This window comes from Dendrobates tinctorius, unplaced genomic scaffold, assembly GCF_039654945.1.
Source record: "Dendrobates tinctorius isolate UK_male_01 unplaced genomic scaffold, ASM3965494v1 ptg000204l, whole genome shotgun sequence".
NCBI lineage: Eukaryota > Metazoa > Chordata > Amphibia > Anura > Dendrobatidae > Dendrobates > Dendrobates tinctorius.
The window spans coordinates 2,478,655-2,494,350 of NW_027361871.1; the positions used below are offsets into that span (position 1 = coordinate 2,478,655).

General features: G+C 37.7%; 4 non-coding genes across 4 annotated transcripts; all 4 read left to right on the forward strand.

Annotated features, from left to right (window-relative positions):
• Positions 1-2,848: 2,848 nt before the first annotated feature.
• TRNAS-GCU (transfer RNA serine (anticodon GCU)) lies at positions 2,849-2,930 on the forward strand. Its single transcript has one exon. It is a non-coding gene; the product is annotated as a tRNA-Ser (tRNA).
• A 1,689-nt stretch (positions 2,931-4,619) lies between these two features.
• TRNAS-GCU (transfer RNA serine (anticodon GCU)) lies at positions 4,620-4,701 on the forward strand. The gene has a single exon. It is a non-coding gene; the product is annotated as a tRNA-Ser (tRNA).
• Positions 4,702-6,390: 1,689 nt separating this feature from the next.
• On the forward strand, positions 6,391-6,472 carry TRNAS-GCU (transfer RNA serine (anticodon GCU)). The gene has a single exon. It is a non-coding gene; the product is annotated as a tRNA-Ser (tRNA).
• Positions 6,473-8,161: 1,689 nt separating this feature from the next.
• On the forward strand, positions 8,162-8,243 carry TRNAS-GCU (transfer RNA serine (anticodon GCU)). Its single transcript has one exon. It is a non-coding gene; the product is annotated as a tRNA-Ser (tRNA).
• Positions 8,244-15,696: the final 7,453 nt, after the last annotated feature.

Sequence of the window (15,696 nt, forward strand, 5' to 3'; positions counted from 1 at the left end):
AGATAAAGAAGGAAGAGGACTGCTGGCATTCAAATTCAAATTTTTCTGTTTACTAAACAGGCTCTTTGACCAACTAAGACAAAGTACAAACAGGTGTGATACATTAGAAAGCCTGCTTAGAGAGTTAAGAAGCCCCAAACTGACATAAAGAAAGAATAGCACTGCTGGCATTCAAATTCAAGATTTTCTGTTTACTAAACAGGCTCTTTGACCAACTAAGCCAAAGGACATAAAGATGAGAGACATTGGATAAACGGATTAGAGATGCATAGAAAGGAGGCATTTCAAAACAAAAGCAACTGGTTTTACATTGTCATGCTTGAAGCCATCTTTCTTCCTTTATATCTCATAGATAGAAGAGATTTTTAATCTCACAATTGCACTATCAGTCGCAAGTGAAACACCTATTTTTAAGATAGGAAGCTTCTTTGTGAGGAGATGAAAAAAAGGCACTGCTGAGATTCAAACTCAGGATCTCCTGTTTACTAGACAGGCGCTTTAACCAACTAAGCCACAGCACCAGAAGATGGCATGCATTTGAAATCCAAGGAAGATTGAAGCACCAATCGAACATTCAACTGATTAGCGCAGCAAAACAATATTGAGCTTGAGTTCCATTCCACGTAGAGCAGAAACATGGAATAAGATTTCAATCTCAGTCATAACACTTAAGAAGCCAAGTAAATTTTGAAGAGCATTCATTTAAAAGACTGACAAATTTACAGAAGCTGTATCGAGGACAAAGGCTTTGAAGTTTTGCAATTGAATGAGCCATCTTTTAGCACAGCTGAAATTTGGGACTTGTTTTGCTTCCAAGTTATGACACAGAATAGACAGATTGAAGAAATGCCATGGCAAAACCAAAAGGAGGAAAAATTATGACTAATTGATATTAAAAACCTCAGCACTGGTTCATTTCTGATAGAGTTTTCCCCAAGCTAACTTCAAACAACAGGCACTGTAGTTGACGAGATAAGGCAACTCTGACAAAAGCCAACATACAATCTTCAGTGAAAAAACACTGACTGGTAAAAACCCTCTCAACATCTTCCCACCTAAACGCACAGGTGCTATGTAGACGAGGTGGCCGAGTGGTTAAGGCGATTGACTGCTAATCCATTGTGCTCTGAATGCATGGGTTCGAATCCCATCCTCGTCGGATTAATCTGCTTCTTCTTTCGTGCTGAATGGTTTGGTTTTCATTTTTAACCCAAGCGGTGGACACTTCAAGCATGAAAGTTTACAATACTCCTGTGCTGCTATCAAACTTTGCAGAGTCAGATCTGTAAATCCACTGGTTTTAATTTGTAAAGGTTGATGCCATCCTATATTCTGTAAAGAAAATTATATCCTCTAATTCCTTTTAAAGTGTTTCAACAGCAGAGAATTTTTTTTCTCAATTGCACTATATTAGGGCTGTGGGAAATTAATATTTGATGACAAACAAGAGTAAAAGTCCTCTTTTTGGGGTAAAAACCCACAAAATGAGATGAAGAATAGAAAGCACTGCTGACATTCAAAATCAAGATTTTCCATTTACTAAATAGGCTCTTTGACCAACTAAGCCAAAGGACAAACAGGTGTGATACATTAGAAAGCCTGCTTAGAGAGTTAAACAGCCCTAAAATGAGATAAAGAAGGAAGAGGACTGCTGGCATTCAAATTCAAAATTTTCTGTTTACTAAACAGGCTCTTTGACCAACTAAGACAAAGGACAAACAGGTGTGATACATTAGAAAGCCTGCTTAGAGAGTTAAACAGCCCTAAAATGAGATAAAGAAGGAAGAGGACTGCTGGCATTCAAATTCAAAATTTTCTGTTTACTAAACAGGCTCTTTGACCAACTAAGACAAAGTACAAACAGGTGTGATACATTAGAAAGCCTGCTTAGACAGTTAAGAAGCCCCAAACTGACATAAAGAAAGAATAGCACTGCTGGCATTCAAATTCAAGATTTTCTGTTTACTAAATAGGCTCTTTGACCAACTAAGCCAAAGGACATAAAGATGAGAGACATTGGATAAACGGATTAGAGATGCATAGAAAGGAGGCATTTCAAAACAAAAGCAACTGGTTTTACATTGTCATGCTTGAAGCCATCTTTCTTCCTTTATATCTCATAGATAGAAGAGATTTTTAATCTCACAATTGCACTATCAGTCGCAAGTGAAACACCTATTTTTAAGATAGGAAGCTTCTTTGTGAGGAGATGAAAACAAGGCACTACTGAGATTCGAACTCAGGATCTCCTGTTTACTAGACAGGCGCTTTAACCAACTAAGCCACAGCACCAGAAGATGGCATGCATTTGAAATCCAAGGAAGATTGAAGCACCAATCGAACATTCAACTGATTAGCGCAGCAAAACAATATTGAGCTTGAGTTCCATTCCACGTAGAGCAGAAACATGGAATAAGATTTCAATCTCAGTCATAACACTTAAGAAGCCAAGTAAATTTTGAAGAGCATTCATTTAAAAGACTGACAAATTTACAGAAGCTGTATCGAGGACAAAGGCTTTGAAGTTTTGCAATTGAATGAGCCATCTTTTAGCACAGCTGAAATTTGGGACTTGTTTTGCTTCCAAGTTATGACACAGAATAGACAGATTGAAGAAATGCCATGGCAAAACCAAAAGGAGGAAAAATTATGACTAATTGATATTAAAAACCTCAGCACTGGTTCATTTCTGATAGAGTTTTCCCCAAGCTAACTTCAAACAACAGGCACTGTAGTTGACGAGATAAGTCAAATCTGACAAAAGCCAACATACAATCTTCAGTGAAAAAACACTGACTGGTAAAAACCCTCTCAACATTTTCCCACCTAAACGCACAGGTGCTATGTAGACGAGGTGGCCGAGTGGTTAAGGCGATGGACTGCTAATCCATTGTGCTCTGCATGCATGGGTTCGAATCCCATCCTCGTCGGATTAATCTGCTTCTTCTTTCGTGTTGAATGGTTTGGTTTTCATTTTTAACCCAAGCGGTGGACACTTCAAGCATGAAAGTTTACAATACGCCTGTGCTGCTATCAAACTTTGCAGAGTCAGATCTGTAAATCCACTTGTTTTAATTTGTAAAGCTTGATGCCATCCTATATTCTGTAAAGAAAATTATATCCTCTAATTCCTTTTAAAGTGTTTCAACAGCAGATAATTTTTTTTCTCAATTGCACTATATTAGGGCTGTGGGAAATTAATATTTGATGACAAACAAGAGTAAAAGTCCTCTTTTTGGGGTAAAAACCCACAAAATGAGATGAAGAATAGAAAGCACTGCTGACATTCAAAATCAAGATTTTCCATTTACTAAATAGGCTCTTTGACCAACTAAGCCAAAGGACAAACAGGTGTGATACATTAGAAAGCCTGCTTAGAGAGTTAAACAGCCCTAAACTGAGATAAAGAAGGAAGAGGACTGCTGGCATTCAAATTCAAGATTTTCTGTTTACTAAATAGGCTCTTTGACCAACTAAGACAAAGGACAAACAGGTGTGATACATTAGAAAGCCTGCTTAGAGAGTTAAACAGCCCTAAAATGAGATAAAGAAGGAAGAGGACTGCTGGCATTCAAATTCAAAATTTTCTGTTTACTAAACAGGCTCTTTGACCAACTAAGACAAAGTACAAACAGGTGTGATACATTAGAAAGCCTGCTTAGAGAGTTAAGAAGCCCCAAACTGACATAAAGAAAGAATAGCACTGCTGGCATTCAAATTCAAGATTTTCTGTTTACTAAACAGGCTCTTTGACCAACTAAGCCAAAGGACATAAAGATGAGAGACATTGGATAAACGGATTAGAGATGCATAGAAAGGAGGCATTTCAAAACAAAAGCAACTGGTTTTACATTGTCATGCTTGAAGCCATCTTTCTTCCTTTATATCTCATAGATAGAAGAGATTTTTAATCTCACAATTGCACTATCAGTCGCAAGTGAAACACCTATTTTTAAGATAGGAAGCTTCTTTGTGAGGAGATGAAAACAAGGCACTGCTGAGATTCAAACTCAGGATCTCCTGTTTACTAGACAGGCGCTTTAACCAACTAAGCCACAGCACCTGAAGATGGCATGCATTTGAAATCCAAGGAAGATTGAAGCACCAATCGAACATTCAACTGGTTAGCGCAGCAAAACAATATTGAGCTTGAGTTCCATTCCACGTAGAGCAGAAACATGGAATAAGATTTCAATCTCAGTCATAACACTTAAGAAGCCAAGTAAATTTTGAAGAGCATTCATTTAAAAGACTGACAAATTTACAGAAGCTGTATCGAGGACAAAGGCTTTGAAGTTTTGCAATTGAATGAGCCATCTTTTAGCACAGCTGAAATTTGGGACTTGTTTTGCTTCCAAGTTATGACACAGAATAGACAGATTGAAGAAATGCCATGGCAAAACCAAAAGGAGGAAAAATTATGACTAATTGATATTAAAAACCTCAGCACTGGTTCATTTCTGATAGAGTTTTCCCCAAGCTAACTTCAAACAACAGGCACTGTAGTTGACGAGATAAGTCAAATCTGACAAAAGCCAACATACAATCTTCAGTGAAAAAACACTGACTGGTAAAAACCCTCTCAACATTTTCCCACCTAAACGCACAGGTGCTATGTAGACGAGGTGGCCGAGTGGTTAAGGCGATGGACTGCTAATCCATTGTGCTCTGCATGCATGGGTTCGAATCCCATCCTCGTCGGATTAATCTGCTTCTTCTTTCGTGTTGAATGGTTTGGTTTTCATTTTTAACCCAAGCGGTGGACACTTCAAGCATGAAAGTTTACAATACGCCTGTGCTGCTATCAAACTTTGCAGAGTCAGATCTGTAAATCCACTTGTTTTAATTTGTAAAGCTTGATGCCATCCTATATTCTGTAAAGAAAATTATATCCTCTAATTCCTTTTAAAGTGTTTCAACAGCAGATAATTTTTTTTCTCAATTGCACTATATTAGGGCTGTGGGAAATTAATATTTGATGACAAACAAGAGTAAAAGTCCTCTTTTTGGGGTAAAAACCCACAAAATGAGATGAAGAATAGAAAGCACTGCTGACATTCAAAATCAAGATTTTCCATTTACTAAATAGGCTCTTTGACCAACTAAGCCAAAGGACAAACAGGTGTGATACATTAGAAAGCCTGCTTAGAGAGTTAAACAGCCCTAAACTGAGATAAAGAAGGAAGAGGACTGCTGGCATTCAAATTCAAGATTTTCTGTTTACTAAATAGGCTCTTTGACCAACTAAGACAAAAGACAAACAGGTGTGATACATTAGAAAGCCTGCTTAGAGAGTTAAACAGCCCTAAAATGAGATAAAGAAGGAAGAGGACTGCTGGCATTCAAATTCAAAATTTTCTGTTTACTAAACAGGCTCTTTGACCAACTAAGACAAAGTACAAACAGGTGTGATACATTAGAAAGCCTGCTTAGAGAGTTAAGAAGCCCCAAACTGACATAAAGAAAGAATAGCACTGCTGGCATTCAAATTCAAGATTTTCTGTTTACTAAACAGGCTCTTTGACCAACTAAGCCAAAGGACATAAAGATGAGAGACATTGGATAAACGGATTAGAGATGCATAGAAAGGAGGCATTTCAAAACAAAAGCAACTGGTTTTACATTGTCATGCTTGAAGCCATCTTTCTTCCTTTATATCTCATAGATAGAAGAGATTTTTAATCTCACAATTGCACTATCAGTCGCAAGTGAAACACCTATTTTTAAGATAGGAAGCTTCTTTGTGAGGAGATGAAAAAAAGGCACTGCTGAGATTCAAACTCAGGATCTCCTGTTTACTAGACAGGCGCTTTAACCAACTAAGCCACAGCACCAGAAGATGGCATGCATTTGAAATCCAAGGAAGATTGAAGCACCAATCGAACATTCAACTGATTAGCGCAGCAAAACAATATTGAGCTTGAGTTCCATTCCACGTAGAGCAGAAACATGGAATAAGATTTCAATCTCAGTCATAACACTTAAGAAGCCAAGTAAATTTTGAAGAGCATTCATTTAAAAGACTGACAAATTTACAGAAGCTGTATCGAGGACAAAGGCTTTGAAGTTTTGCAATTGAATGAGCCATCTTTTAGCACAGCTGAAATTTGGGACTTGTTTTGCTTCCAAGTTATGACACAGAATAGACAGATTGAAGAAATGCCATGGCAAAACCAAAAGGAGGAAAAATTATGACTAATTGATATTAAAAACCTCAGCACTGGTTCATTTCTGATAGAGTTTTCCCCAAGCTAACTTCAAACAACAGGCACTGTAGTTGACGAGATAAGTCAAATCTGACAAAAGCCAACATACAATCTTCAGTGAAAAAACACTGACTGGTAAAAACCCTCTCAACATTTTCCCACCTAAACGCACAGGTGCTATGTAGACGAGGTGGCCGAGTGGTTAAGGCGATGGACTGCTAATCCATTGTGCTCTGCATGCATGGGTTCGAATCCCATCCTCGTCGGATTAATCTGCTTCTTCTTTCGTGTTGAATGGTTTGGTTTTCATTTTTAACCCAAGCGGTGGACACTTCAAGCATGAAAGTTTACAATACGCCTGTGCTGCTATCAAACTTTGCAGAGTCAGATCTGTAAATCCACTTGTTTTAATTTGTAAAGCTTGATGCCATCCTATATTCTGTAAAGAAAATTATATCCTCTAATTCCTTTTAAAGTGTTTCAACAGCAGAGAATTTTTTTTCTCAATTGCACTATATTAGGGCTGTGGGAAATTAATATTTGATGACAAACAAGAGTAAAAGTCCTCTTTTTGGGGTAAAAACCCACAAAATGAGATGAAGAATAGAAAGCACTGCTGACATTCAAAATCAAGATTTTCCATTTACTAAATAGGCTCTTTGACCAACTAAGCCAAAGGACAAACAGGTGTGATACATTAGAAAGCCTGCTTAGAGAGTTAAACAGCCCTAAACTGAGATAAAGAAGGAAGAGGACTGCTGGCATTCAAATTCAAGATTTTCTGTTTACTAAATAGGCTCTTTGACCAACTAAGACAAAGGACAAACAGGTGTGATACATTAGAAAGCCTGCTTAGAGAGTTAAACAGCCCTAAAATGAGATAAAGAAGGAAGAGGACTGCTGGCATTCAAATTCAAATTTTTCTGTTTACTAAACAGGCTCTTTGACCAACTAAGACAAAGTACAAACAGGTGTGATACATTAGAAAGCCTGCTTAGAGAGTTAAGAAGCCCCAAACTGACATAAAGAAAGAATAGCACTGCTGGCATTCAAATTCAAGATTTTCTGTTTACTAAACAGGCTCTTTGACCAACTAAGCCAAAGGACATAAAGATGAGAGACATTGGATAAACGGATTAGAGATGCATAGAAAGGAGGCATTTCAAAACAAAAGCAACTGGTTTTACATTGTCATGCTTGAAGCCATCTTTCTTCCTTTATATCTCATAGATAGAAGAGATTTTTAATCTCACAATTGCACTATCAGTCGCAAGTGAAACACCTATTTTTAAGATAGGAAGCTTCTTTGTGAGGAGATGAAAAAAAGGCACTGCTGAGATTCAAACTCAGGATCTCCTGTTTACTAGACAGGCGCTTTAACCAACTAAGCCACAGCACCAGAAGATGGCATGCATTTGAAATCCAAGGAAGATTGAAGCACCAATCGAACATTCAACTGATTAGCGCAGCAAAACAATATTGAGCTTGAGTTCCATTCCACGTAGAGCAGAAACATGGAATAAGATTTCAATCTCAGTCATAACACTTAAGAAGCCAAGTAAATTTTGAAGAGCATTCATTTAAAAGACTGACAAATTTACAGAAGCTGTATCGAGGACAAAGGCTTTGAAGTTTTGCAATTGAATGAGCCATCTTTTAGCACAGCTGAAATTTGGGACTTGTTTTGCTTCCAAGTTATGACACAGAATAGACAGATTGAAGAAATGCCATGGCAAAACCAAAAGGAGGAAAAATTATGACTAATTGATATTAAAAACCTCAGCACTGGTTCATTTCTGATAGAGTTTTCCCCAAGCTAACTTCAAACAACAGGCACTGTAGTTGACGAGATAAGTCAAATCTGACAAAAGCCAACATACAATCTTCAGTGAAAAAACACTGACTGGTAAAAACCCTCTCAACATTTTCCCACCTAAACGCACAGGTGCTATGTAGACGAGGTGGCCGAGTGGTTAAGGCGATGGACTGCTAATCCATTGTGCTCTGCATGCATGGGTTCGAATCCCATCCTCGTCGGATTAATCTGCTTCTTCTTTCGTGTTGAATGGTTTGGTTTTCATTTTTAACCCAAGCGGTGGACACTTCAAGCATGAAAGTTTACAATACGCCTGTGCTGCTATCAAACTTTGCAGAGTCAGATCTGTAAATCCACTTGTTTTAATTTGTAAAGCTTGATGCCATCCTATATTCTGTAAAGAAAATTATATCCTCTAATTCCTTTTAAAGTGTTTCAACAGCAGAGAATTTTTTTTCTCAATTGCACTATATTAGGGCTGTGGGAAATTAATATTTGATGACAAACAAGAGTAAAAGTCCTCTTTTTGGGGTAAAAACCCACAAAATGAGATGAAGAATAGAAAGCACTGCTGACATTCAAAATCAAGATTTTCCATTTACTAAATAGGCTCTTTGACCAACTAAGCCAAAGGACAAACAGGTGTGATACATTAGAAAGCCTGCTTAGAGAGTTAAACAGCCCTAAACTGAGATAAAGAAGGAAGAGGACTGCTGGCATTCAAATTCAAGATTTTCTGTTTACTAAACAGGCTCTTTGACCAACTAAGACAAAGGACAAACAGGTGTGATACATTAGAAAGCCTGCTTAGAGAGTTAAGAAGCCCCAAACTGACATAAAGAAAGAATAGCACTGCTGGCATTCAAATTCAAGATTTTCTGTTTACTAAACAGGCTCTTTGACCAACTAAGCCAAAGGACATAAAGGTGAGAGACATTGGATAAACGGATTAGAGATGCATAGAAAGGAGGCATTTCAAAACTAAATCAACTGGTTTTACATTGTCATGCTTGAAGCCATCTTTCTTCCTTTATATCTCTTAGATAGAAGAGATTTTTAATCTCACAATTGCACTATCAGTCGCAAGTGAAACACCTATTTTTAAGATAGGAAGCTTCTTTGTGAGGAGATGAAAATAAAGCACTGCTGAGATTCGAACTCAGGATCTCCTGTTTACTAGACAGGCGCTTTAACCAACTAAGCCACAGCACCATAAGATGGCACGCATTTGAAATCCAAGGAAGATTGAAGCACCAATCGAACATTCAACTGGTTAGCGCAGCAAAACAATATTGAGCTTGAGTTCCATTCCACGTAGAGCAGAAACATGGAATAAGATTTCAATCTCAGTCATAACACTTAAGAAGCCAAGTAAATTTTGAAGAGCATTCATTTAAAAGACTGACAAATTTACAGAAGCTGTATCGAGGACAAAGGCTTTGAAGTTTTGCAATTGAATGAGCCATCTTTTAGCACAGCTGAAATTTGGGACTTGTTTTGCTTCCAAGTTATGACACAGAATAGAAAGATTGAAGGAATGCCATGGCAAAACCAAAAGGAGGAAAAATTATGACTAATTGATATTAAAAACCTCAGCACTGGTTCATTTCTGATAGAGTTTTCCCAAGGTAACTTCAAACAACAGGCACTGTAGTTGATGAGATAAGGCAACTCTGACAAAAGCCAACATACAATCTTCAGTGAAAAAACACTGACTGGTAAAAACCCTCTCAACATCTTCCCACCTAAACGCACAGGTGCTATGTAGACGAGGTGGCCGAGTGGTTAAGGTGATGGACTGCTAATCCATTGTGATATGCATGCTTGGGTTCGAATCACATCCTCGTCGGATTAATCTGCTTCTTCTTTCGTGTTGAATGGTTTGGTTTTCATTTTTAACCCAAGCGGTGGACACTTCAAGCATGAAAGTTTACAATACTCCTGTGCTGCTATCAAACTTTGCAGAGTCAGATCTGTAAATCCACTGGTTTTAATTTGTAAAGCTTGATGCCATCCTATATTCTGTAAAGAAAATTATATCCTCTAATTCCTTTTAAAGTGTTTCAACAGCAGAGAATTTTTTTTCTCAATTGCACTATATTAGGGCTGTGGGAAATTAATATTTGATGACAAACAAGAGTAAAAGTCCTCTTTTTGGGGTAAAAACCCACAAAATGAGATGAAGAATAGAAAGCACTGCTGACATTCAAAATCAAGATTTTCCTTTTACTAAATAGGCTCTTTGACCAACTAAGCCAAAGGACAAACAGGTGCGAAACAATAAAAAGCATGCTTAGAGAGTTAAACAGCCCTAAACTGAGATAAAGAAGGAAAAGGACTGCTGGCATTCAAATTCAAGATTTTCTGTTTACTAAACAGGCTCTTTGACCAACTAAGACAAAGGACAAACAGGTGTGATACATTAGAAAGCCTGCTTAGAGAGTTAAGAAGCCCCAAACTGACATAAAGAAAGAATAGCACTGCTGGCATTCAAATTCAAGATTTTCTGTTTACTAAACAGGCTCTTTGACCAACTAAGCCAAAGGACATAAAGGTGAGATACATTGGATAAACGGATTAGAGATGCATAGAAAGGAGGCACTTCAAAACTAAATCAACTGGTTTTACATTGTCATGCTTGAAGCCATCTTTCTTCCTTTATATCTCTTAGATAGAAGAGATTTTTAATCTCACAATTGCACTATCAGTCGCAAGTGAAACACCTATTTTTAAGATAGGAAGCTTCTTTGTGAGGAGATGAAAACAAGGCACTGCTGAGATTTGAACTCAGGATCATCCTGTTTACTAGACAGGCGCTTTAACCAACTAAGTCACAGCACCAGAAGATGGCATGCATTTGAAATCCAAGGAAGATTGAAGCACCAATCGAACATTCAACTGGTTAGCGCAGCAAAACAATATTGAGCTTGAGTTCCATTCCACGTAGAGCAGAAACATGGAATAAGATTTCAATCTGAGTCATAACACTTAAGAAGCCAAGTAAATTTTGAAGAGCATTCATTTAAAAGACTGACAAATTTACAGAAGCTGTATCGAGGACAAAGGCTTTGAAGTTTTGCAATTGAATGAGCCATCTTTTAGCACAGCTGAAATTTGGGACTTGTTTTGCTTCCAAGTTATGACACAGAATAGACAGATTGAAGAAATGCCATGGCAAAACCAAAAGGAGGAAAAATTATGACTAATTGATATTAAAAACCTCAGCACTGGTTCATTTCTGATAGAGTTTTCCCCAAGCTAACTTCAAACAACAGGCACTGTAGTTGACGAGATAAGGCAACTCTGACAAAAGCCAACATACAATCTTCAGTGAAAAAACACTGACTGGTAAAAACCCTCTCAACATCTTCCCACCTAAACGGACAGGTGCTATGTAGACGAGGTGGCCGAGTGGTTAAGGTGATGGACTGCTAATCCGTTGTGCTCTGCATGCATGGGTTCGAATCCCATCCTTGTCGGATTAATCTGCTTCTTCTTTCGCGTTGAATGGTTTGGTTTTCATTTTTAACCCAAGCGGTGGACACTTCAAGCATGAAAGTTTACAATACTCCTGTGCTGCTATCAAACTTTGCAGAGTCAGATCTGTAAATCCACTGGTTTTAATTTGTAAAGGTTGATGCCATCCTATATTCTGTAAAGAAAATTATATCCTCTAATTCCTTTTAAAGTGTTTCAACAGCAGAGAATTTTTTTTCTCAATTGCACTATATTAGGGCTGTGGGAAATTAATATTTGATGACAAACAAGAGTAAAAGTCCTCTTTTTGGGGTAAAAACCCACAAAATGAGATGAAGAATAGAAAGCACTGCTGACATTCAAAATCAAGATTTTCCATTTACTAAATAGGCTCTTTGACCAACTAAGCCAAAGGACAAACAGGTGTGATACATTAGAAAGCCTGGTTAGAGAGTTAAACAGCCCTAAACTGAGATAAAGAAGGAAGAGGACTGCTGGCATTCAAATTCAAGATTTTCTGTTTACTAAATAGGCTCTTTGACCAACTAAGACAAAGGACAAACAGGTGTGATACATTAGAAAGCCTGCTTAGAGAGTTAAACAGCCCTAAACTGAGATAAAGAAGGAAAAGGACTGCTGGCATTCAAATTCAAGATTTTCCATTTACTAAATAGGCTCTTTGTCCAGCTAAGACAAAGGACAAACAGGTGTGATACATTAGAAAGCCTGCTTAGAGAGTTAAGAAGCCCCAAACTGACATAAAGAAAGAATAGCACTGCTGGCATTCAAATTCAAGATTTTCCATTTACTAAATAGGCTCTTTGACCAACTAAGACAAAGGAAAAACAGGTGTGATACATTAGAAAGCCTGCTTAGAGAGTTAAACAGCCCTAAACTGAGATAAAGAAGGAAGAGGACTGCTGGCATTCAAATTCAAGATTTTCTGTTTACTAAACAGGCTCTTTGACCAACTAAGACAAAGGAAAAACAGGTGTGATACATTAGAAAGCCTGCTTAGAGAGTTAAGAAGCCCCAAATTGACATAAAGAAAGAATAGCACTGCTGGCTTTCAAATTCAAGATTTTCTGTTTACTAAACAGGCTCTTTGACCAACTAAGCCAAAGGACATAAAGGTGAGATACATTGGATAAACGGATTAGAGATGCATAGAAAGGAGGCATTTCTAAACTAAATCAAATGGTTTTACATTGTCATGCTTGAAGCCATCTTTCTTCCTTTATATCTTTTAGATAGAAGAGATTTTTAATCTCACAATTGCACTATCAGTCGCAAGTGAAACACCTATTTTTAAGATAGGAAGCTTCTTTGTGAGGAGATGAAAACAAGGCACGCCTGAGATTCGAACTCAGGATCATCCTGTTTACTAGACAGGCGCTTTAACCAACTAAGCCACAGCACCAGAAGATGGCATGCATTTGAAATCCAAGGAAGATTGAAGCACCAATCGAACATTCAACTGGTTAGCGCAGCAAAACAATATTGAGCTTGAGTTCCATTCCACGTAGAGCAGAAACATGGAATAAGATTTCAATCTCAGTCATAACACTTAAGAAGCCAAGTAAATTTTGAAGAGCCTTCATTTAAAAGACTGACAAATTTACAGAAGCTGTATCGAGGACAAAGGCTTTGAAGTTTTGCAATTGAATGAGCCATCTTTTAGCACAGCTGAAATTTGGGACTTGTTTTGCTTCCAAGTTATGACACAGAATAGACAGATTGAAGAAATGCCATGGCAAAACCAAAAGGAGGAAAAATTATGACTAATTGATATTAAAAACCTCAGCACTGGTTCATTTCTGATAGAGTTTTCCCCAAGCTAACTTCAAACAACAGGCACTGTAGTTGATGAGATAAGTCAAATCTGAAAAAAGCCAACATACAATCTTCAGTGAAAAAACACTGACTGGTAAAAACCCTCTCAACATCTTCCCACCTAAACGCACAGGCGCTATGTAGACGAGGTGGACGAGTGGTTAAGGTGATGGACTGCTAATCCATTGTGCTCTGCATGCATGGGTTCGAATCCCATCCTCGTCGGATTAATCTGCTTCTTCTTTCGTGTTGAATGGTTTGGTTTTCATTTTTAACCCAAGCGGTGGACACTTCAAGCATGAAAGTTTACAATACTCCTGTGCTGCTATCAAACTTTGCAGAGTCAGATCTGTAAATCCACTGGTTTTAATTTGTAAAGCTTGATGCCATCGTATATTCTGTAAAGAAAATTATATCCTCTAATTCCTTTTAAAGTGTTTCAACAGCAGAGAATTTTTTTTCTCAATTGCACTATATTAGGGCTGTGGGAAATTAATATTTGATGACAAACAAGAGTAAAAGTCCTCTTTTTGGGGTAAAAACCCACAAAATGAGATGAAGAATAGAAAGCACTGCTGACATTCAAAATCAAGATTTTCCTTTTACTAAATAGGCTCTTTGACCAACTAAGCCAAAGGACAAACAGGTGCGAAACATTAAAAAGCCTGCTTAGAGAGTTAAACAGCCCTAAACTGAGATGAAGAAGGAAAAGGACTGCTGGCATTCAAATTCAAGATTTTCCATTTACTAAATAGGCTCTTTGACCAACTAAGACAAAGGACAAACAGGTGTGATACATTAGAAAGCCTGCTTAGAGAGTTAAACAGCCCTAAACTGAGATAAAGAAGGAAGAGGACTGCTGGCATTCAAATTCAAGATTTTCTGTTTACTAAACAGGCTCTTTGACCAACTAAGACAAAGGACAAACAGGTGTGATACATTAGAAAGCCTGCTTAGAGAGTTAAGAAGCCCCAAACTGACATAAAGAAAGAATAGCACTGCTGGCATTCAAATTCAAGATTTTCTGTTTACTAAACAGGCTCTTTGACCAACTAAGCCAAAGGACATAAAGGTGAGATACATTGTATAAACGGATTAGAGATGCATAGAAAGGAGGCATTTCAAAACTAAATCAACTGGTTTTACATTGTCATGCTTGAAGCCATCTTTCTTCCTTTATATCTCTTAGATAGAAGAGATTTTTAATCTCACAATTGCACTATCAGTCGCAAGTGAAACACCTATTTTTAAGATAGGAAGCTTCTTTGTGAGGAGATGAAAACAAGGCACTGCTGAGATTCGAACTCAGGATCATCCTGTTTACTAGACAGGCGCTTTAACCAACTAAGCCACAGCACCAGAAGATGGCATGCATTTGAAATCCAAGGAAGATTGAAGCACCAATCGAACATTCAACTGGTTTGCGCAGCAAAACAATATTGAGCTTGAGTTCCATTCCACGTAGAGCAGAAACATGGAATAAGATTTCAATCTCAGTCATAACACTTAAGAAGCCAAGTAAATTTTGAAGAGCATTCATTTAAAAGACTGACAAATTTACAGAAGCTGTATCGAGGACAAAGGCTTTGAAGTTTTGCAATTGAATGAGCCATCTTTTAGCACAGCTGAAATTTGGGACTTGTTTTGCTTCCAAGTTATGACACAGAATAGACAGATTGAAGAAATGCCATGGCAAAACCAAAAGGAGGAAAAATTATGACTAATTGATATTAAAAACCTCAGCACTGGTTCATTTCTGATAGAGTTTTCCCCAAGCTAACTTCAAACAACAGGCACTGTAGTTGACGAGATAAGGCAACTCTGACAAAAGCCAACATACAATCTTCAGTGAAAAAACACTGACTGGTAAAAACCCTCTCAACATCTTCCCACCTAAACGCACAAGCACTATGTAGACGAGGTGGCCGAGTGGTTAAGGAGATGGACTGCTAATCCATTGTGCATGGGTGAAGCGGTGGACACTTCAAGCATGAAAGTTTACAATACTCCTGTGCTGCTATCAAACTTTGCAGAGTCAGATCTGTAAATCCACTGGTTTTAATTTGTAAAGCTTGATGCCATCATATATTCTGTAAAGAAAATTATATCCTCTAATTCCTTTTAAAGTGTTTCAACAGCAGAGAATTTTTTTTCTCAATTGCACTATATTAGGGCTGTGGGAAATTAATATTTGATGACAAACAAGAGTAAAAGTCCTCTTTTTGGGGTAAAAACCCACAAAATGAGATGAAGAATAGAAAGCACTGCTGACATTCAAAATCAAGATTTTCCTTTTACTAAATAGGCTCTTTGACCAACTAAGCCAAAGGACAAACAGGTGCGAAACATTAAAAAGCCTGCTTA